The 22,078-nt window shown below is 43.9% G+C and overlaps 1 long non-coding RNA gene across 1 annotated transcript; it reads left to right on the top strand.

The window, feature by feature from the left end:
* The first annotated feature begins 7,827 nt into the window (after positions 1-7,827).
* Positions 7,828-20,935, top strand: LOC135329708 (uncharacterized). The gene is made up of 4 exons (XR_010391290.1): positions 7,828-7,958; positions 16,117-16,247; positions 16,874-16,961; positions 17,436-20,935. It is a non-coding gene; the product is annotated as an uncharacterized LOC135329708 (long non-coding RNA).
* The last annotated feature ends 1,143 nt before the right edge of the window (positions 20,936-22,078 follow it).

Below are 22,078 nucleotides of genomic sequence, written 5' to 3'. Positions count from 1 at the left end.
AAAACAGTTTCAAAAGCCTTGACTTTATGTTTTAAAACACAGCCTGTTCAAAAGTATTTTCTTCTACTATAGTATTATAGTATAACATATGTATGTGCATTATCTGTACTGTGTCCAGCTGAGAGGCCTTGCAGAGCAGAGAATATTCCTGCTAAAAAGACTGTTTCATTTTTCCTTAAGTTTGCCCCCCAAAAGTCTTTTTGCATATTAAAAATCAATGTTGGTGAGATTTTTGTAGAAGGGCTTGCTGGCAAATCTCTTTTTTACCCTGCAAATTAAGTCATTTTCAATTTTTTTTAATGAATGATATTATGCAAATATTAGCAATATACCTGATATTTTCCCCTTCTTCTGACTTATTATGGGAAATAAGAATTAATTAAATCTCCCCTCTTGTGCTGCCGGCTTCGTGGCGAATCTTTCGATATTGCCTGTACGCTCTGGCCGAAAGGCATGAGCCCCCCGACGCGTGGCTGGGTCTGCAGCAAGGCAGCAGCTTCTGCAGCCACCCAGCAGTTCCAGCAGCGCAAAAGGCAGGACCAGACCCAGCTGCCCGGTCCGGATCCTGGGCCCTAGAAGTATCCTTAGCTATTGCAGCAGTGTGTCCCTCCGCCCCGCTGGAAAGGCGTTTGCAAGGCTGAAGGGAAACCCCTCCTCATCGCTGTGCAGGGACGGCCGGGGTGAAGGCAGACCGGGGACACGCAGCACGGCAGTGATGGGAGCCCGCGCTCACAGGGCTTCCCGGTCCCACCACCAGACACGATGAGGAACGGCTGTGGACACTGTGTTTGGATGTAAGGCTTAATTTGTGGTTTTTACACCCACTGCATTTCTTGCAGTTGACGTTTTTCTGTGGCTTTGGGGCTTTCTGCCTTCAAGCCTTTTTCTCATTCATTTTTTAGTGAGCTAGCAGCCCACGTCTTCTTGTCTTGGAGTATGTATTTGTCTTGACCCACGCTTCTGTCAAAGCAGTGGTGTCGTGCTGTCCTTTACCTGGAGGTGCAGAAGCTTGGAGGGCAGCGGGACAGACGTTCGGTCATGCAACTTGGTGCTCCACCGTAGCGGTCGTGGGTGGCTCTCTGCATGCAGCGAGTCCTGCGGTGGCCCTCTCTCCTTCGCTCCAGAGCTCCAGCACTTTACGATGACTTTATGGTCCACTCCACCAGCAGCAGTAGGAAGTAATTAAAAAATAGTAATTTAAAAGGAAAAAATATCTGCTTTCTTCTCAGCGCTGAAAAGCTTCTTCCTGTGTCCGTCCCGCGGCAGAATTCACTGGATTAGGATGCTGAAAAGACTATGGCATCGGGCAGGCAGTGCTATTAACAGCTAACCTCAGAAAATTAGATTAGGATTTTCTCTGGGTATGGAATAAAGACAGGACGGTGACCCTTTTTCTGGGACGTTTCAGCCAAACGGGTTAGGGAGGTGTCTCGTTCAGTCCCCTGCATGGGCAGGGGAGGAGGGTTGTGCAGGACTACAGTCACCTCCCGCTCTGCCGTTGCGGTGTACAGTGTTTCCTGACGCCGGGAGGTGAAGCCCTGTAAGGGTCTCATCCATCTCCCCTGCACCCTGCTCTGCCTCGTCCCTTTTCTCCGCACCCCCGTCATCCTCAAGCAGTGGCAATAGTGGATTTTGGCTGGAGAAGCCACGAAGGCAGACAGAGCCCGCTGGTATGAAGTGGTAGCAGCCCGAGACTGGTGCTGATGGAGATTCCCCAGCCCTTGGTAGAAAGTTTCTGGTCTAGTTTCAATGGCACTTTAATTTTCAAGTCCCTTTTGCAGTGGACATGTGCGCAGTCCAGGAGCAGGGATAAAGACTGACACAGTGAGATCTTCCTAGATACTTATTTCGTGTTGCATACAATGATTACAGTGGCATACAGTTTCTCCTGGCAGCATTTTTCAGCTGCAAAGTACTTTAGAAATACTAATGTTACATGGACAATTTGCGTGGAATATCACCATATGCAGCAGGTGAGGGGAGCCAGTGCTGGCGAGAGAAAGGGGGGCTGAGTGACTCTCTTAAGGTCAAGCAGTATGCCGGAGAGAAAACCTGGTTAAGCTTGGGGATGACTGCCTCCCAGTGCTCTGCTCAAGAAATGTGGGCGATATTTTGGAGAAAAGCGAGAGTAACACAGTCGTATGTGCCCCTACAGAAAGTTAGGAATGGTACTAGCTTGGGAGGTTACTTATTTGGTTACTTAGAAGAGACGCTTGGATTGCATATCGCAGAAGTCGGCAGGCCACTGTGCATGCGGACGGTGATGGCCACATCCTGCAAGATGTCCCCACGTTCCCACTTGTGCAGCTCCCGTGGGCTGCGTTTTCTTAAAGGAGAGCTGGGCCTTCAGCAGGCAATTAATGCGAGTCTAGAGTTGTGATGAGCTGGTCTGAGATTTCTGTTTATTTTGGAAGAAACTCTGTCATTAAGTATCTCTTTAAACTTGGCTAGAACAGACAGAATTTTAACCCTGCTCACAAAAAGTTAGCCCTTTCTCCTCATTTTGGGGTATTTGCCGTTCCATTAACTGGAGGGAGTTAGCACCAATGGCACTATGTCCCAAACACACAGGTAGCCTCCACGTTAAAGCAGCAGAAGTTGTATGTCCATCTGCTCAAAGCCAAAACGATGCTGTGTGACTCACGCAACAGGTCACAAGGGGACAGCACCTCTGAAAGTGGGTACTGAAGGTTCAATAATTTTAGGAAACTAAATAACCCTCAGACAGCTGAGTAAATTTCTGAACAAAAAACATTTGCACTGAAAAATGGGCTAAAAATAGGACTAACGTGTTTGTACATGGAGGGGAAAGGAGAAGCCAGGCCTTTTGTTCCTGCGCCTTTCTTCTCTTAATTTGCAGTACGAAAGCCGTTACAGGAAGCAACCTCTGCAGAATAGGTCTGACTGCTAACTAATTATGCTTCAACAGAAATGAGCAGGGTCCCAGATTTTACTTGGCTTGGATGTTTCAAGGCAAATAATAAGTTACATAATAAAACAACAGAATCATTAAACATTGATTTAAATGTTTATTTTGCTATAAGGAATGAAATTTTTATTGGAACGGAATTAAACAGAGGTTTATGTGCTTGTATTCCCCATAGCCCTTTATATTCTAGCAACATAGCAATATTCATAAATCATAACAGAGTTTTCAAATTTCCTCAGGAGTGACCTAGGCAAGAAACCCTTAACAACTTGCTGAGAGACTTTAAAATTAAATTCAGCTGTAATATCATCGTGACTAATTTATGGTTAGCTTGCTTGCTACGAAGATACATTTAAAGAAACCAGAGCGCACAGTGAGAGGTAAGATAAAACATTAGTTTAGTAACATGTCGTTGTTGCACTAGCAAAGATTTATTTAATGTTTCATTGCTTTATTGAACATGGCAAAGCAGTCCGTTCTCTGAGAGGAAGGAAACCTGAATTATATAATGAAACATGTAAATACTAGGGCCTTCAACCAAACAAAGTAGGGAAAACACTAGGCAGAGAATTAAACCTTGATATTGATAAACCTTGATTATTGACCTTTGCAGTCAGGTACATCCGTGCATGTGTGCAGGAGCATGCACACGCGTGCACTCTCTCTTTCTCCATAAATATGCTTGCATATAAGGGGAATATGCCACGGTTTCCCTTAAAGTAATATAGTGCTTGTTGCTGATAGTTACTGCCTTCGCGAAGTATCAACGCACAGTTATAGCACAGACATGCAGCAAAATTTTAGGGCCTTGTAGCACGTTACTTAGCAACACTTGCTAATGTTGAGTCGGTAATGAAGAAACGGAGTAAAAGAAATACACAGTATATTAAAGTCATAAAATAAACTGTGGTATGACTCGAGAAAGCTGTTTGAAAATAAAGATGTCTTTTTCTTTTTTTGTCATAGAGAATATGGTAGAAGAACTTAAGAGCTGCTTTGAAGCAACACATTCTAAATGTCTAAGTAACAGAGGCAAGTATCATGTTATTTTTTATTATTGTTGCTGCCTGGGGAAAACATCAGAATTCCTAGGCTTTTGCAGATCCTCTCCCTGTCATTTCTAACCCATGCTGAGGCATTAGCTGGCCAATTAAAATAATCTTTCCTTTGGAAAGCCAGCATGTGTCAGGGTTAATAAGGAAATCTTCTTTCTACTATGCCTATTTTCCCCATTCATTCATTTACTCCCTCCACCATTAATCAAGTGTCTGTGGGCATATCTCAAGGAAAGGATAGGGCCATAAAAATACAGACAGACATTTCTAGTTGTACATGAATCTTGCACATGCTGGAGATCCGACTTAGGCATTTATCTGAGTTTATCTCTACCTGTTTAAATTGGAAATCTCACAAAAATCCATCTCCTGCAAGACTTCCAACATTTCTTGATTTTGTTTGGGTCAGAAATGCCATGAGAGGTGCATTTCTCAGAGCACTTCTGAGCTCCTGCCAGGAACAGAAAGTGCTGGGCTGTGCCACTAAAAAAAAAAAAAAAAAAAAAAAAGAAGAAGAAGAAAGTTTTTTTTTTTTTTTTTTGAAAAATCACCAAATTTTATAAGCTTTTTTAAAAAAAGGAAAATTCTGGTCTAGTTCATCTCAGTTGGACTGATTTACTGGTGTCAAAGAGAGTATGTTTTGGAGGAACATTATTTTATAATGGAAAAACCTTCATTGGAAGCACTGCTTGGATAGGGTGAATACTGTGACTTAAATTGTAAGAGTCTTAAATAACAGGGGGAAATGAAGACTGCTGTAAATTTTGTAACTAGAAATGCAGCTCTTACTCTGGCAGATTAAGGCAGCTAAAATCAAGCTGGACAATGTCTGGAGATCTGCTGGTTACGTACAGAGATGCTATTTGCTTGCTTTGCATCTCACCCCAGCCCTGCAAAGCAGGTGGAAAGAAGTTGCTCATTCCTATTCCATCAGGACCGTCAAACCATGAATACAGAGCGATGGTTTGGGGAACATTTCAAGGAAGAAACTTTCCATATACATGAATTTAATAAAAAAATATATATATATATATTCACTGGTTGGTAACATAGTTGATTCCTGCTGTCCTTTGGGTTTTGCATCCTTTTCTTTCCTCATGCATGAGAAAGGCATTTTATTTTGTCTCAGTTCTTGGTCTTGTACATTCCTTGTCCCCAAGGAATGCTCTTCCAGAGCGCTGCCACCGGGATGCATCTACCAGGGACTAAGCAGAGGCAAACAGAAGAACGAGCATAAATGACTGGTGATGCAGGCAAGCCAGCCGGCTGCTAGTAAATCAGTCTCTCTCAGTAAGTGCTTATCCCACCAAAACAAAGAAGTCCTCTTCCTTCTGCTGCGTTTTTAACAGGAGAACCGCTGTGCAAAGGGAGACCTTATCAAAGACAGCTAGTCAGGCCCTTCCTGAAATCACCAAGCTTATTTTTTTCCCTAAAATATGCAACTAATTTGACTTTTGGCCTCTCAATCTGTTTTATGACCGTTTGAGATGCCATTCAGACTACAGCTGAGGCCTTTTACAGGACAAAATTACTAGTAAATATAAATTTAATTCAGTGAACTTAGAATAATAATGATATGGAAAGATCAACATTGGCAGGAAAACTCTAGTATGAAAAATTATGCTGGAAATAGCAGAGTCCTCCACACATTTATTCTAGTGGACATTCTGTCTCTCCTGGTCTCAAGCAACTGTTCTTGGTCAAAATGCTGCAGACATTGAAAAAGATAGTCCTCATTTTGTAACTTTTAGCAGTGTTTATTTTGAATGAACAAAATTGTCTTCTGTCTTAAGAAGTTTAACGATTATTTGAAAGCAACTTGATGAATAGAAGAGAGTGTACTCCCACTCGGAGCAAATGTATTTTTGGCCTGATTCATAATAATTAATCTCTGTCTAAGTGGAATGCATTAATTTCTCCTACTGGTGGTGACTTTCCTTCTGTTTCTTTTCCTAAGTTAGACGGTTCTGTTCCAGGGGCATATTTACTGATTGAACTGGACCGTGACCGCATACTCAGGTTATGTCACTATTATCCAAATGATCTTTAAAAGAACACAGCGTACTCATTTTTCCAGATATCGCGCACACCGCATTTAATCACAGACCTTTGTAGCTTGTTATTTCTAGAATTCAGATTACCGCAATTTAAAGCCTCTCCACCTTTGCCAGCGCTCAGTGACATAAAGTAAACCTACACATTAATAAAAAAAATTGTCAAATTGCACAGAGGGACTAAGAGAAAAAGAAAGTACACTTTATGGCAAACTGGAAATACAGTTTGAAGCATCACTATAAAGGGCAATGTTCTAATTTGCTAATATTTTCCATGAAGAAAGAACTTTATTTGTGAGATTGTACCCAAGCGGCGGGGGGTCCCCGGCAAGCTCGGGGTCCCGTCATGCTGGTGGATTGCGTAGCAAGAGATGGTTCATACCCCACAAATTCACAGTGGCAATAGGCAGCTGGAGGGGGAAGGGGGGTGATTTGGCCGCTGCTCCGCAGCGGGACGGGGAGCTGGACCCTGGGACCAGCCTCGCGTTCCCCCGTCCCCGCTGCGCGCTGGGGCTCGGTGCTCGACCTGGACCCGCCTGGGGCTGCTCCGCAGAGCCGCGTGCCTGCTTGCATTTCCCCCCTGCTTCCTCCTCTTTCCGCGTTTTGAGGACCGCAGTGGCGGTGCAGATTCACCCAGTGCAGCCTCTGCAAGCAGCCCGAGCGCTGCAGTGCTCCAAGTTCCTTTTTTAGTAAAACCGCTTTGTCTCGAAAGCGCTGTAAAGAAAAGCCTACCCGTCCCCGCCACCCCCCCTTCCCACTGCTCCACGCAGGAAAGGTGCCAGGCCAACATGCCAGAAATATTCCTCATCCCCGGAGAAGGAGCAGCTCTGGCGCTCTGCGGCCAAGACGCCGGGCTGGAGCCCCAAACCTGCCCCTGCAGCGGCTTGTCCTCCCTGCTCCGTCAGCCCCCGTCTGCGTTACTCCTTTGTTCATTTTTAATGTGGCATCTGAGGAGCAGACAGAAACCATCAGCTCTTTTTTTGGCCTGAGATAACAAATAACTTGCATGTGGCTGTAAAACACCATGCACTGGGCAGGATTTCAGTGGCTGCAGGACGAAAGCTCTGCACATGGTTTCTTCGGGTACTCGGTTTTGCCTCTTTTGGGCTATTCCTGAGCAACCCGCTCTGCTCCAACTTGGGCATGGTCAGGGCGCTAAGAAGAAAAATGACACATAAGTGGTGATGGGATGCCAAAGCCACCATCTGTTGCTGAGTTTGGTCGTGCTCCTTTCTCAGTCCTGACGTCTCCCGGTTTGAGAAGAGGCTTTGGCCCTGGGTCTTTGCCAGGGTTCAACCATATAACCTCTAATTTGTTTGTACACACCTTCTGCAGGCTGGGTGATGGCTCTGGGTGGGCTTGACTGGCTACAGGGTGCTGGCGATTCCGACCGAGGGGCAGGCAGTGGGGCGGGGGGGGGGGGGAACCAGGAGTGGGAGGGCAGCGATGGGAGCACGGGGCTGGCGTAGGGACGTCGGGGGCAACTCTTGGATCTAACGGGCTGCTTCACGGGGCTGGTGAGGAACCTGTGGGGACAAACAAGGTGAGCGTAAGTGGGAGAGAAGGGGGAGGTAGGGAGGGGAAGCACAGCTGAACCTGAACCTCATGGAAATGAGGTGGGGATAGGTGGGGGGTGGAATTAGGGTAAAAAAATGCAGGGCTGGGCAAGGGGTGGGTTTGGTGTGAAGGTAGGGTTTTGAGGCAGGACAGAGGTATGAGGGACAGGCTTGTGCTTGCAAGTGTAGCGAGCTGGCTTGTTGCCTACCAGGATGTGTGTGTCCTTCTCCAGTGCCTGGCTGGAGCCCAGTGCTCCCGGCTCGGAGTCCCCCTCCGACTGCTGGAGTGTCCCTGCCTCCCCCGACCTATCCGGAGACCATCAGCATCCCTGTGCAGACACTGTGCATGCAGGTGTGATGCCAGGTATGATGGGATGTCTCTGGTCTGAGGAATTTATGCAGTGCATAATGCTATGATCCTCGGTGACATGAGCAGCGACTGCTGTTTTTTGAGGTTGTGGTGGGGGCTGGTTTGGTTGTTTTTGTTCTTTCCTTCCTATGGGGCTCCTGCCACCCTGGAAGGCTCCACTCCCACACTGAACTGTGGGAGAAGGCTGTTGTCTGTCAGCCCCTGCTTCCTAAAAGAGGAGACATGAGCTGGGACTTCACAGCAAGGCAGAATGGTCTCATGCTTAAGGTCTCATTCATTTGTGTGGTGCCGGATTCTGTTCAGTCGCCTCTGTTCCCCAAACCAAACTCTTTCAAGAAGCCTATCTACTATATGTTTCTGGCTAAGGGCTGATTTTTGGAGGTATTGAGTTCTCCTAGTTGCAATAGGAATTAATGGGAGTTGGGTTTTGCACATACAGTGCTAAGACCTGTGAAAAACAAGGTTTCTGGCCAGTTGGGACACCCCCAAATTAGTAAAACTTGACTGTAATCTGACTATTTCCTCAGTCTCCCTCTTCTCACAACATTGATTTAACTGCAGGAATATTTATATTGCATTTAGCAGACCTGTTAATGAAAAGTACAGAAATCCCATGGGGCTATTAATGATTTTGTCCTCTGTGCTTGAGTAGCAGTCAGCAAATAAGGCATGGTGCCATGCAGTAAGCAATAAGGAGAAAACCAAACATAGGATCATTAAAAAGTACCCTCCACTCTGTGCAAAAAAGGGGACAGAAAATCCTTAAGGAAAAAAAAAAAAAAAAGCAATCCTATAATCAAAAGCTGAGTCATAATGCCAAGATCCAAAGCAAAAACATTAGAGTTGCATAGGAGATCTAAAATCCCATATTGTTTATCTTGGGGTGTCTGACCCCTCAGAAAGGGGCTTGGTATTTGTTTAATATTATGTCTATGATCTTTATTATATGTATGAGTCTCCCCTGAAGATTTTATTCTGTTAATAATATCTAAAACCTCCCTTAGTTTACTGGTTTCATGCACTCATATAACTATTTTTTCATGCATTAGCTTAAAAATAAATGCAAACTTATCTCTGAGAATTTTGTTGCTGAACTAAAGTTGGTGAAAAATGTTATTTATGTAGATCTCTATTTTTGCATAGTGAAGGTTCTATTTTAGCCACTTTTCTGACACAAGCTAGTATTTTTTTTTTTCTGACACTAGATAATATGTGAATAAGCCAGTCACTTACTGACAGAGTGAATTCTCCTTGCCACAAGGGATGGTGACACTACTGGGCCCTGTAGTAGGAGCTGAAGATATTTGATCAGTCATAGCATCTGCAGACCTTGCTGGGAACCTGAACTGTTAACCCGAATGCTCAATTTTTATATTTTTCCACTGAAACTGTTTAACAGCATCTTTGTTACTGGGAATTCTTGCCTATTTGTCATAAAGGGGGGAAAACACAAAACAGGAATTAACAAGAGGATTTTCTTTGTGACTTCAGTTCCTCATTAGGAGGTTTATGATCAGGCTTTGGTAAAGCCTTCCTTGAATTATTTTAAAGTTCTAATGCTAGAAAACCTCAGGGAGGTCATGCACAGGGGGGCTTTAATACCCCTACAGAACCATCTGGCATTAGATTACATGCAGGGAAAGAACAAAATCTGGCAGTAATATTCATCTCCATTAACCTAGAATGCAGTCTGATATGATTAGAGCAGAGAAAATACTCTCACTCTTTCACTAGGAAAAGCTCTTAATAGACCTGGGCTAAATTAGTTTGTAAAACTGAAGACTTCTTGAAGCATGCATCTGCCCTCTCATTGAGTGTATTTGCTTTGCCTTTTAATATACATATTTTAAATGTTTAATTCTGTTTAACCTTGACAGTTAATATATGTTTAAAAAAAGTATAAGACATTGCTAGGGTGAAAGACTGTGTTTGGAGCTCCTGACTTGCTGTGTGCACACGGTGTCAGCAGTGTAAGCATAATGCTAGGGTATGGCCATGCTTTGCTCCACCTCTTTTTAAAGAGCATCAGCGAGATCATGGTACCATTGACATCCCCAGCAAAACCCCTGCTGATGTGAGTGGCAATGGGATAGGCTCCCCTCACACCATCCCTTGGAGACCCCAAACCAGCAAATTCTCCCTGTCCTCAAGGTGAGAGTGCTTGTGCAAATGCAGGTGAAGAGAATGAAGAACTTGAGGGAGATGGTCCCTTTTCACCCAGATCACCTGTCTTTTGCCCAAACAGCTGGTCAGGCTCTGTTCAGTCTCCTGTGCTGCTTGTTACTTCTTGCATCTCTTTTATCTTGTCACTCTCCATCAGTGCAATGGCTTCTCCAGACATGGTCCATATTCTCCATCTCCCCTCCAAGTTTTGCTTTTCTTTCATCTCCACTTCCAGCTTCTCCTCTCTCACTGTAAGTGCAGTCGGACAGCTCCTCTCCTTCATCCGATGTTATGATTCATTTACTATACAAAAAGCAAAACCATATGGAAGACAAAAAAGGCCATTTATCTCAAAGCCTATTAAGATGTGAACATCTCTCACTAAAGCTCCAGTTCAGCCGAGCTTTCTGGCACATGCTGATATCATCCCTTTTCACCAGAACAGGGATAGACTGCTGAATCAGCCTAAGTGATCTTCTTATCTCAACATCTGGTTTGTACTTAGCATGGCCCTGCATGCAAAATGTAGTTTAAAAAAAAAAAAAACAAAACACTAAGATGTCTTTCATGTGTCTTGAGAAGCCACCTTTATCAGTTTTGCCTTAGGAGACCGTGGTATTTGCCAAAGTGAAATTGTTATCATCCTGAGATAGGGCAGTAGGAGCTCAGTAGATGCAATGTGCTTAAGCCTGTTAAAGGAAGGCTTGTTCTGTGTATGCTAATTAGATGTTCGTCCCTGACTGAGCAAGCAGGGCTGGTATTAGTTAATCGACGATCGCTTTATGGATGGAGAGTCCTGAGGCCAGATTCCTAGTTGTGCTGGCCACGCGGCTGACTGGGGACAGCGAGACTCGGCACGTGGCCCTGGCTCTTACATCGCTTCCCAGCTGTGGAAGACCTCCAGCATGTCACCAGGTACTTAATGCTTCCCCTTATCTGATATCGGCTTGCTGCTTCCTTTTTTGCAGTCCCAGCCTATCACACGCTTAACCAGTCCCCCTCTGCCCCCAAAGAAATGAAATGACAGCTGTTTTAATTTGGGGTGAAAGCCTCCATCTTTCACACTTCTGGAGAATTAGGAGATAGGGAGCCCTCTGAGCTGCAGCTCTGGAGGATGTCCCGCAGTGTCTGCTCCTACATGTCTGTTTGCTTCTTTGGGATTGTAACGCATTCACTGACGGATTTATGCTGCAGTTGGAAACCAGAACCCAGGACAGCCTGTTCTCTTGCTTCGTGCTATAAACATAAATATGCTTGCATGGCCATTTGTATCTGGTGCTTTCTATCTGCACAAGGATTTTATTAGCTTTCTCTAAAGCAGTCCTGAAGGGGAGCGAGGGACCGGCAACAAAAGGAAGTTGCTCGTGCAGGATCAAGAATAGAAAGGAGCAAAGGGCAGGAAGTTGCTAAGAGACCATGCAGCCAAGAGCAGGGAATTAATGGCAAATATCAAAGTGGCTATTGGAAACCGCATGTTTTTCCACAAGGGCTCATTTCTTGAATAAGAGCTGCTATCGGAATGCATCAGAACCGGTCTGGTTTCAAGTGTGTTTTTAACATGTAGTCAACTCTTTTCCCATCTCCTGTTTTATACTCTGTAGAATCAGCTGCTAAGTTATTGACAGGTATTTAACTCACATTGTGGAGCAACAAACCAAGCAACTTGGGGAAAAAAATGCAAGCAATTATGGCTTAAATAACCCTCACCCACAGAGTTATTAGAAACTATCTGAGATGAGATTTCAGCACTATTCGATTTTTTGCCTTCCAAAGGACTTATTCCAGCATTTCTTTGCGAGTAACTGAGAACCAGAGGTTTTGCAAAGTGGGGGAAGCACTATTTCCAGGCAGGAGTACTGAGCTCCCAGCTGCTTTCCCGGAGTCCACACAAAGTCCTTGTTTTCATGTTCTGGTTTCGATGTTACTTTGCCCCTAATATGCTGAGGGCATTTTGACTGTAGAAGACTCCATTTATTAAACAAGACAAAGCAAAAAAAAAAAAAAAAAAAAAAGGGGGGGGGGTTTGAGAAGGGGAACAAAATAAAAGTAATGGAATTGAAAGGTGATTACCTGATAATGTGAAGTTTGTAATCAGGAGAAAAGGACTATGCTAACCACCTGTTATCCCTCCCCTCTGGACCCAGTTGAGACTAAATGCCTTTTGCATATTCCATATCCATTCTGAACAAGCAAGGCTGCTCTAGCTTTGCTTGCATGGGCAAAATTATTGCAATCTTTCAATCACTGCTCTCGGAGAGCTGCTCGAATTGTGATATTGCAAATTATTTCATCTGTTCTCCACTCCCTCAGAGATATCATCAGAAAGTAGTAACTTACACTGAGGTTATTTTAATGATATCAAAGGGTGTAGAAGAACGCTGCTGATTAGCAAACCCTCAAGGTACAAAGTTATAAATAGCCCTGGAGCAGTGAGAGTGGATCCAGATCTTTAGTCTAACGTTATCTTAGGCTGAAAGCATTATGAGTAGACTGATTACACTGGGGAAAGTGATTGAGTTTTCCTGTTGAGCTGAACAGCAGGGCTTGTTTTGATTGATAAAGCTCCTTGTCAGATTGTGCAGCATGTTATCAATTTATCAAGCCAGCTGCCAAGCCCAAGGCAGCAGCAGTGGAATCAAGAACTTAGTCTGGGACGAGCAATTATTTTGGAGGGAAATGACAGTCTTGTACTTTTATTTATTAAAAAATAAATAAAATAGCACCTATCCCAATTCCCCTTGCCAAAAGCTAAAATGCTTTTGGAGTCCAGCCAAAAGGCAAAGATTGTGATAAGCAGCTGAAACTTTTCAGCTGAGAAATTGCTGGGAAAACAAGCCTGTTCTACCCAATATGGTCATGGCAGAGAGGATATGTTAGGGCTGTGAGAGGTGGAGATGGCAATGTTGCCCATTCTTGGTCTCTTTGGAGGCTCAAGAGCTACATCCTTCATCTCGCAGCATTGGTGGTGGAAGTTGTTTCCCTGTCCCCTAATACAGCTGCAACGGGCAAACTGCTCAATTCCTTTTAAACGGCCATCCTAAATTTTGATGCAACTTACTGTACTCTTCCAAACTTTGTTTTCTCTAGAGGTTGCTTAAGGGCTTTTTTTTTTCTTTTCTTTGTGTGTGTGTGTGTGTGTGTGTGTGTGTGTGTGTGTGTGTGTCCTATGCTGTTTCTTGAACGCAACGCAAACCAGCCGCTTCCAGTGGCTTGACAGCACTATCACCCTGTGATAAACTTGGGGAATTTGGTTTTAAAGTTAAGGCCCTCTTCAGGGAAGAGGGGGAGGAGAAAAAAAAAACACACACACACAAAACCAAAACAAACTTCCCTTCAAAATACCAACCCAGCCATAAGTGTGGACTTGCACAGCTGTTCCCAAATGCAGTATTAGAGCACCGCACGTAAAGAGCACTTCTGCAGGACCACACAAGTTTACTGCTATTCTTAAATCCTAGCCTAGCAACTAGGAAACTCCTGCCAAGTAGTTTGAGACAGTGGCACCTGGGAAGTATTATATGAGTCTGTATTGCATCATGAGAACCCTATTTGCACTTAATTACACATCTCCCTCCCACCCCCCAGTATAACAAGCAAGACAGATGCTCTATCTACAAAGTGAGAATGAAACACGGTTTTTAAGTGGAATCTGACAGCCAGAAGGCGAAGAGCAGACTTCAGACAGGATTCCAGTAATGAAGATCCTCACTGAATAGTTTAGGCCAGTGCATTTCAGTGCCGTTTGCACTGATGATCCTTAATTTCCTAACGCAGCTGTGGTCTAAACAGGTTGTCTGGCACTCCTATGTCCTTTGGCCGAGTGATACGGAAATGCTGCGGGAGAGGTCTTGATCACCCTCTTCTTCCTTAGCCACTCTCTAGGAGCCCATCTCCAACCTGAAAGCCCAGACATTGTCCAATGGACCTTCTGCTGGGATGTTTTGTACGGCACACATCATTCCCGTGGTTGTAATGGCCCTTGTGAAAGCACGTTAAGATGTCCCGCAAGTATTAACCTGCAGATTGCACCAGTGCCCCTGCACTGGGGGCAGTAGGCTACCAGACTAACAAATAAGTCTCGGTCTTCTGATGCAAACCTCTCTTGGCCCCATGGTCTGCTGGAGAAAGGCTGGAGTGTAATTCAGTTCATTGAACTGGGAAGAAATGAGGAAAAAACTCAGGGTCCTGCTGTTCCATGAGGGCTTTTCGTGCATCGGTGCTGGCCTAAAAATCTCTCTCTTCCCACCGGGTCCCGAGGTGCTCGATCCTGCCACCGCACCATGCCTTGGCCTCTCCAGGCAGGGGACCAATGGAGCCAAACTCCTCCTGTTCCTTTTCCCTCACTGCTCTCTAATTCTGCTTTTATTTGCCCCATCGCTGGCCATGTCCCCGTGCTGCGCTTACCCAGAGCAGATCCCCCCATGAACCAGCACAGCTGGTGGAGGGGTGCAGATCCATCCTCAGCTAACACCCATCTATGTCATCTGAGGCCCAAGGTATTTATTCCTGAGAAGGGCTGGAAGGCAAGATATTTCTCTTTCAGAAGACAAGATATTTCTGTTTTGGCAGGCAAGGTATTTCTGTTTCATAGTGCAATCCTGGTGTGTATTTCCTGACAAATGTGCAAATGTCTCAGTCTTTTTAAAGCAACCGACTGGAAGCATGGGTTGCTACAGGCATTTCTAGCTCGGGCACTTTCCTCACGGGCTCGCTGTTATGTGTACTTAGGGGCTTTACCCTTTTATCCTCCCCTCATTTACAAGTCAAATCCCCCATCCCCTGCCATGTAATCCAAGACAGGAAATATCTTTTTTGTTTACATCAGGCCATGGTAATGCAGTCGCTAATCTGGCACAAGGCTGGGCTGTTGTACAGGAATGATCCTCTTCCCACTGCCCTTCTCCCACCATCTGCCTCACACTGGCCCTAGATTTCACGGGTCTGGGCTTTAATGTTATTGTTTCTTTAACGATGACCCCTCTTATGAGAAAGTATGTTTATCAGATGTGATACAGCTAAATGAATTAAGTGTTATAGCTACATAATGTGAATGATCCTCTACGTGCAGAAAATGAAAATTTAGCAGGGAAAGTTTCAGTTTACCTAGTTCAATAATTTTGCAAATAGTGATTACAGTCTTGGCTGGAAGTGAAGTTCCTCCAAATATTGTATGGACTTAATCCCCATTCATTTGCATGGAAATCACTTGACACAAAGGTTACATTAATGCAGAACATAAGTGTCTTCTGTATAGTTCCTCTGTTTGATGGCTGTCAGTACAAAATAGGGGATCTTTTGTGGTTTCACTTTAAAACTTGTCTGATTGAATCTGTCATGTGTGTGGACATATTCTGTCTTTGAAAATAGGAGGAGGAAAATACATGTGAGCAAAGGTACGGTTTGACACTTTTTAAGATTTCCAGCACCTTTTTAGACAGTAGATGAATTCATACTATGGATTAATCATTAACATTATTTTTCATGCACTTTCATTTTAACACATATTGGTGCTCCAAGCAAGTATCAGGATACTTGAAAAAAACAATAGCTCAGCTTCCCTGTTTACTTTGACGCTTGGTTTAAGCCTGTTTTCCTTCTGACTACAGACCAAGGCTAGTTGAGGTCTTGCCTATTTGGCAAATTTGGAAAACATACATGTCTAGCTTTGCAGCTAAAACAGTGAGTCATTATTGCAATCGACTGGTTTACATGCTGAGCAACACCGTGTCTTTATATAACACAAAGTACTGTTTACACTGCAGTACGTATTGGATACTCTTGGGTGTAAAAATATTTCTTTAATGAGATTGTAATTGATTTCTTCTCTGTTAAGTTCTAACAAGTTATCCCATACTCACAGCTTTAAATGTGTTTTGGATTTTAATGAAGTGTCTGTTTTAATGATGCATCTGTTTTAATGACGTGTGAATCCCAGTCAGAAAAAGCCACTTTACGCAGAGATGAGAAGAGGGTGTTTTTTTTCTTGCAGATCTTCTGGAGCTGTGTCCTGGGATCAAGTTCCTCAGCAACCCAATAGCTCAGGTTTTCTTCTGTATTGGAAAAAGCTCCATGAAGATGATCTCATGGACATCTCTGCTTTTCAGCTCTCTCTAAAACATGGTAAACTGGACAGTAGGTGGAAGTTTCCACAATTAAATTCCTTTAAGAATTGGAAAACTAATATTCATTCACATTCAAGGCTTTTTAACCTGATAGTGTATCATCTACATATTTAATTTTTTAATAAAACAAGGAATGTAAAGTGGAATTGTTGTGAAATAGCTATGGTATAAGAAAGTATCTATAATTAATGATGCTTTTGCTCAAATTCCCACAATATTTTTATAGCTGTATTTCTTTTTCTTTTTTTTCGATTAATGAGTGGGTAATATTCAGCAGTGCAAGATAACAGCCGGTATTATTGGTATTTGTATGAAGGGTAGGATCTGCTAGACTGAAAAGGTGAGCTCAATTCAGTTGCTACATAGCGGGACATATTTGTCAAACATGAAGCTCTTCTACCACCTGAACAAAAACTATTTCTTGAAACTTCATGGAAAATGGTTTGGATCCTGCTGGAATTGGAGCACTGGAAGTGTCTGTTTCTGTATTATTATATTGGACGTCATTTCTAGTTACACGTGTGCCTAAGTATTTTGCAGAGCTGGGCCCTCAAAGCATGCAGAAACACCCACGTGTTTCCAGAGACTGTCCAGGGACACTAACACTTTCATTGCTTCCTCTAGAGCAACCCGCTCGGTCTTCATTCAGCTGAGAAACGCAGCCTCAGCGGAGAAGGGAACTCGGTCTGGATTTTGGCGAGGACACGATACGGTACGCATAGTCATCTTCGTGTGGGAAGAACTGACCATTGCACACCGGTCGGGGGGCATCTGAAGGTAGTGGTTTCCTTCTGGCTGGAGGACAGATTTCCAGAGGCGGCTGAAGGATTCCCAGGCTCCCTGAGTTATTGCTGATATTGCAGCTGGAGTCTGCAGCCCTCATGTCCCAAACAAGCTGAGTGTATCTGGAGCGATGCAAGTAGCTTTATTACAGGGTGTGTTTCCTAAGGCAAGAGTAAAATGTTAGCCTCCTCTGACCTAGGAATATTATATAGAGGGGTGTGTGTTTATGTTGCTCTAGGAACAGACAAGAAAATGAGCTGGGACTCTTACTCATGTTGCAGATATGAGGGAGAATGAAAACAGCTCTTCTCCTTTCTGGACAGCAGCCAGTTCCTGCCCAGATACTCTGATTGTATAACAAAATGGGTTAGGTCAGGGTTTTCCTCACTTGTGCTCTTTCCAGGTCACTCAGTGAGAGCCCCCCTGCAGCTCCGATCCCCCTGTTGCAGAACCAAGGATGGAAGCAGAGATTTTGCAGTGCAAGCCCTGGGACAGCCTGCCCATCCAGCAGCAAAACAAGAGTTCTCATGCCACAGATGCTGTTTGCTAAAAGCCTCGTAGTGAAGCCAATCCCGAGTCCTGCTTAGAAAGATAGGACTCAACTGCTTGCTTGAATTTTTTGGTTCTATCATTTCATAGAAATGTGTCCATTGGGCGGATTGTCCACGTCTTCCAGCCTGTAGCAGATCCCTGCGAGGCAGAATGGACCTTTGGCTGGCGAAAGCCTTTATTTGCTCCATGCGCAGTGCTCTCACTTCCACTTGGTGCTCCATAAACGCGGTGCTTCCAGCTTGGCCTGAAAGGCTCCAGTTCTCCACATTAGGTGGGTTGGGTGATGCTGAAGTAGACGTAGGTGTTAAGCCACCCTGAGCACCGAGCCCAGTGGCAGTGTCCCACAGCAGCAATGCGCGTGGTGGTGGTGGCAGCAGAGGGCATCACGATGCTACCCAGCTCCAGCATCTGCACTGCGTCTCAACGAGCAGATGGAGCATGGATTGGCCCCAAACCCGCTTGCTTGGTCTTGAGCATTTCCAGGGAGGACTCTGTATGCACTCAGCTGCTCAGCTTCTGCCTGCTTGCCAGTATAATCTGCAGAGTGACAAATCAGGCTTGCATCACACTGAGCAGGCTTTCCTCTTGGTTTAAATATGTTCATTTCTGAGAAAACCTGGGTGAAGTCTGCTTTTTGCATTTTAAAAAAAAAAAGGAAATTCACTGGAAAAATGTGCATATTGAGAGATGCAAAAGATGTTCAAGCAATGCACATATCATGGTTTCAGGCAGACTGAGCAGTGTGACTGAATTCAATCACTGAGAGTATCAGTTTTGCTTTTTAATTGATTTTAAATTGTATATTTATATTAAACAATTTGGAGTAAAAAAAAAAAATCTTTCCTAGATAGCTTCCTTATAGATATCTTCCTTTGTTTTCTCTCCTGAATCAGCAGGTTGCTATGTTCTGCTGAAAATCAGAGTAGTTGTGTGACAACAACTAGACATTTTTAGCATGATAAACCAATGCTTTCTCATAATGCTGCAAAAATATAAATAAATAGATTTGGGGACAATTTGTCCAACAAGGATCTAGAGCACAGAGGGGATTCTGGGGTCATCTTCAAAGTGTATGCTGATGTTTTAAAAATGACCTATGAACGTCTCTCTAGTTTGTTAAGGGTCTGGAGGGATTTTCAATATGATAGACTTGGGTTATTAAATTACTGCTGGAAATGTGGAGTTGACCTCCAGTGGCAAATATTTCTATGAAAAACATTGGCAAACTTTTTGTTTGATGAACTTTCCTCTATTGTGTTTCTTTTCTAAAATCAAAACAAACAATAGAAAGATTTTGGATGAGGGAGGAAAACAAAATAAGTGTATTCTGTTGCCTTTTCTGATAAGAAATGCAAAACTGCTTAACTACTAACAAACGTTGGATACACCTGCTTTTAGCAGATACACTAAGTCAAAGATGTCTCAAACTTACGTGTGAAATGAGACAAAGTCACCACCTACTTTCTGCTGATTTTGATTAGAGCTGGTCAGAAATGTTCCACGATAGCAAAGTTTCATTGTGCAACGTTGATTAATGGAAACGTGCCACTTTCAGTAACGCCATTATGAACGGAGGAGATTCCTCACGACCGACTTTCTGCTCAAGAAGACAAAGTGAGTGGCAAGCGGGGAGATGGAGAGGCAGGCGTCCAGAAGTTGCAACACTTCTCTGAAATATAGGAGGCCTCGTTCTGCTTGGTTTGGAGATCTGAACCAGGATTTCCATGTCCCAGCTGAGCGTCCTGACTACTAGATTATGCTGACAGGCTCTCTAATCCGGTGAATACTTCACTGTTTATACGAATTAAGGACTTCCAGCAAGAGGGAGCAAAAAAGACTGTAATGAGCAGAAAAAGGACTTGAACTTGAGCCTCTTGCATTTAGATGAGTGCTTGCAAATGTATTTTTAAAATGTAAAAGACACTTCTGATTTTGACCATTCATTAGCCCAGCCCATAGAGAGTAGACAATGGATTTCCCAGAGCTTGCAGGCTGTTTAGGGAGGATTTTAATTTAGCCTGACAGTGATGGCCTCAGATTTTAAGGCATTTTCCTTTGTGTTCTCTAGAAGACCTCTTATATTTCCAGAATCAGGGCAATAGAAGAAAATCTTTACAGACTTTGTTGCCCTAGGGCACGTGACACGTACTTTATATCAATATCCTGTGACCAGCTCCTCATCTGATCTGCTGGCCATCTCCAGTTGTTCTTAAACTTGGCCCAACCCTCTTGGTGGATATTGATCCTGTAACCAGCTCTGGATCTCTTGGGTATGCTTCCAAGTGAAATCCTGTATCTGGCACCTTTCCTGGGCAGTTGGCCCCAAAGTACAGCCCTTTAAACCCAAAACTTCATGTTGGAGTAGTTATAGACCTCCAGCTGTTTTGTGACAGCTCATTAACCCAATAAGAAAAAATGTGATAGAAAAACAAGAAACGCTGGCTTAGCAGAGATAAGTTTTAAGCACAGGAAATGTTATTTTTAAACAGCTTGAGAGGGTTAAATCAACAAAATCCTAAGCTCCTCCCCATGGATCCCATTCACATCTTCTTGGAAGCACAAGGTCTGGACGACGTCCCCAGGCCGGGTAGCACATCCTGTTTCCTCGGCTGTGACTTCTTGGACATGCCAGTGGAGCGGCTGTTAGCAGCTTGGCCCTCTTTCACACTTTGTTTCTGGTGTTATGACTCAGTCCACAATGAAACCCAAACTTTTAACTGCTCTGGTGTATGTAGGAATAGTCTGTCCACTAGGTATCAAGCCCTGCAAAAAAAAAAAGACTTGTTAGATATTTCACTTTAGCATGGTGAAAGAAAACTGGAAGGTCAGACCATGAAATACAGATTACTATTACTATTGCAAGGTAAAATAAAACTTCAGGAAAAAGATACCAAGGTCTAAAAAGCAAAGCCAAGATCATTGTCATCTGCACTATATCTCCTAGTGCTGGGAATTACTAGTGAATTGAGTTAATTCTAAAGGTAAAATAACTAAAAGTGGCACAGGTCAGGTCCCTGAGTCTTGATGCTCCTGATGTTTGGGAAGCAGAATTGCATCCATGTCATGCACCCAAAGCCCATTTCTTTGCAGTGAGACAATCAACACTTTTGTGGACATAAACAAAAAGCTAAAGCAAAGTACTACTGTTTCACAGATGCAAGCAGAATATATTGACACGTACAGGGCACCGTGTTTTGCAGTCATTTAATCGCTTTCTGCTCACCACAGGAAAACATGCAATTTGCTCGTTGTTCTGTGATGTGCTCCATAGCACGAGGAGGAATGATCACTGATAAAATGGTAATAACCAGGGGGAGTGCAGCTCCGCTTTCTCGCTTCAGCATGCCAAGATTTGGGGAGCTGACTAAGCAGTGTCCAGGCGAGGGGTGGACAGGGAGCAGATCTGGTTATCTTCTTACGTATCAAGCGGAAACACCCCAAGGGGAACTGCAATCTGAAACAAGCTCAAGTGGTTTGGCACATAATGTGATATAACCTTCACATCAATCGCATCACCCATGCAAATGATGCAAAACAAAGGCCGTGCTATTGTATAAAATCTTTCTTCCCTCTGGGCAGAAATGGATCTTGTTTTCTCACTGCTTGCCAGCTCCCTGAGTTGTTTAGTAATTGTTTAACTTCATGCTGATGAATGAATGGTAAAGCTGAAACAGAGCTGCAGAACACAGTTCAAACAGTAAGATAAAAGGGCAGATAATGCATGGATAGCTGTGTCCAGGAGTCAAATGTGAAAATACTGATAAATGAGAAATATGTTTCTAAATGGGGAGAAAGCAGCACATGGGACAGATAAAAACTAAGGAGAAAAAGTAAAGGGGAATAGGACTGTGTGGCCTTGCTTGCCATGTGTTGGTTGGATCACTACACCAAAAGGAACCTGATTTTCTGGACATTTGAGGGAGAATTTTCGAGTTTGCCATTCTGCATCACAATGAAAGTATCCTTTCTGCTCAGGCCAGAGCCTGACTTTCTGAGTACACTGCCAGCCTCGCCTGAGGTGGGTCAGGCCTTTTGGGAGTGCACAGGCTGGGCTCTGTAAACGTATCGTGGATGAGACATAGTATTTGCAAGCCTCGTTCATTGCTCTCCTACGGAAATTTAAGTTTTGCTTGAATTTACTGGAAGGTCTTACTGGTTTTGTTTTGGATGAATTCTTTTCTTAATAATTATTTTCTTATGGGTCCCTTCACCCGGTTTTGTAATGTAGAAACAGGTATCAGTGGGCTGGGACCGCTGGTCTTGCTTTAACCTTACTCTGTTAGTTGACTGGGTGACTTGGAAGAGGTGGTTAGTGCCTATGCAGCAGAGAGCTGTCTGCAGGGGCCTGGTAGGGACGTACCACCCTGGGATCAGCCGGGCAGAGGTGTCTGGGGGGTTCAGGGCATGCTCTGTGTGGGGTGGGGGAAGAAACTTCTCCCTGTAAAAAATATTAATGACTCCTGTTCTTCTCTGTGGGTTCCTGAGCCTGGTGGC

This window comes from Dromaius novaehollandiae, chromosome 12 (assembly GCF_036370855.1).
Source record: "Dromaius novaehollandiae isolate bDroNov1 chromosome 12, bDroNov1.hap1, whole genome shotgun sequence".
Classification (NCBI taxonomy): domain Eukaryota; kingdom Metazoa; phylum Chordata; class Aves; order Casuariiformes; family Dromaiidae; genus Dromaius; species Dromaius novaehollandiae.
This window is presented reverse-complemented; position numbering and strand designations above follow the sequence as displayed.